The 1,916-nt window shown below is 38.7% G+C and overlaps 1 long non-coding RNA gene across 1 annotated transcript; it reads right to left on the bottom strand.

The window, feature by feature from the left end:
- Positions 1 to 571: 571 nt before the first annotated feature.
- On the bottom strand, positions 572 to 1,123 carry LOC108524714 (uncharacterized). The gene is made up of 2 exons (XR_001884110.1): positions 994 to 1,123; positions 572 to 667 (listed from the first exon to the last, which is right to left on the bottom strand). It is a non-coding gene; the product is annotated as an uncharacterized LOC108524714 (long non-coding RNA).
- Positions 1,124 to 1,916: the final 793 nt, after the last annotated feature.

The raw sequence follows: 1,916 nt of genomic DNA on the forward strand, positions 1-1,916 counted from the left end.
TTCTACTTTGAAGAAGTTATTTGTAGACATGTTCTAGTACTTCTACTAGGCAGTAAGTTCTGAAATTGCTTATTCCTTTTTTAAACTCTGCAGCACCTAGCCGAGTGCCTTATACATGTTAGAAAATCAGTAAATGTTGGTAAAAAATATTAATGAATCAATGAAGGCATAAACCCCATCCCAAAAAAACTTAGTAAAAGAAAATAAGTCTTGGGCAGTGCAGGAAAAAATCTATTTCTGGAGACAGTGATGCTTTTATTAGACTAAATACAAAGGGGGATGAGAAGCTAGGAAGGAAATGGACCCAAAATATGGATAGAAAGGAGTATCACTAGAAAGGGTGGAGGAGGGCACCAGCTGGTTAGAACTGAGAGAGAAGAATAAGAGAAGAAAAGCAGGCAAAGTGTGTTAGGTAAGGGGGAAAGGTAGGATCATCTGAAAGCTCATGTAGAAAAGGTCTTACATTTGCACAACAGGCCAAAAGCCTTTGAGGAGAGTTTCCCAGATAGCATCTAAAAGATGCAGTCTCTCTACTGGCCAAATCACACATTACCTGCTGTGCCTCACTTACCTGGCCACTGGCCTCTTGTTAGCTCTCTGTCAACCAACCAGGGCTCCTTCCCTTGCTCCAAGTAGGAGATCACATTTGGTTTAGAAATAGAATGCCCTGCTTACAAAAGAAGTAACAAAACAAATTTATCATGAGAATATCCTAGAATTCAAATCCAGTCCCTTCATTATAAAGAAAGACATAGCACTGCGAGAAGAGTCAAAGAGAGATACAACGGACTTATGAAACATAATGGAAGATGTAAAACATCCCCCAAAACTCAATGCAGCTTCCTTTTTCTAACTCTACCATATTCAGAACATTCCTGTGAGAACAGGATGTCAAAATTCGACTGGTTTTTGAAAGCCAGGTGAGCATTTCACATTGGAGGAAGTAGGCCTTCTAAGGGCAGAATCTAAATTACTATGGACAGATGTCCTTACCCATTGAAACCAGGTTGCTGTAATTCTCCAACATCACATCTCTGTATAAATCTCTCTGATCATCATTCAGGCATTCCCACTCCTCCTGAGAGAAGTCTATGGACACATCACTGAACATCACTGACTCCTGGAACAATAACCACGTATATGACTTGATTAATTTAAAAAAAAAAGTATTTTTGTGAAGGAAAGAGAGAAGAAAAAGATTAAGGTAGAGGAAGTAAAACATAGTGAGCATATGAATGTCTGGGATGCAGTGGAGGACTGTAATCAAATAAGCACAACTGAATCACTGGGTTTCCATGTCATTCTTTTTCCTCCAAATGAAACTGCCTGAGTATGGGAGGATACCTCTATTATCCAAACAAGGTTGGGAAAGTACAAAAATTCAGCTAAGAGGCTTTCCCAATTAAATGAAATTGTATATGCAATGCCTTGCACTATACCTGTCATATAATAAATCAACAATACATTTGATCTTTCTCCCTCTCTTTTCCCAAATAGCTGAAAGTCAAATTTCAGAATAAGGGATAAAGACAAGACATTAAAAGCCTCCAGAGCAAAGAGTAGGTCATATAAAAGGCATCAAAAATTAGAGGGGCAATGGAATTCTCAAGAACACCCCTAAAAGCGAGAAACAATAAGAACAATTCTTCAATATTCTGATGGAGAAAATAAACTCTGACCTAGACTTGCACAAACAAACTATCATTCTGTTTCGAGTGCTGAGAAAAGACATTTGTAGACATCCAAGGACTCAAGAAGAGTTTCTTCGGAAACTTCTAGAGGATATGCTCCACAAAAACGAGGGAGTAAATAAAAAAAGAAGACAACATAGGATTCAGGAAATGGGTAAAGTCTCAGGAAAGCTGTGACTGAGAGAGTACACCAGACCAGATGGGAACAAGGACACAGGAAGTGGG

Source organism: Rhinopithecus bieti, unplaced genomic scaffold (assembly GCF_001698545.2).
Source record: "Rhinopithecus bieti isolate Rb0 unplaced genomic scaffold, ASM169854v2 repeat_18954, whole genome shotgun sequence".
Classification (NCBI taxonomy): domain Eukaryota; kingdom Metazoa; phylum Chordata; class Mammalia; order Primates; family Cercopithecidae; genus Rhinopithecus; species Rhinopithecus bieti.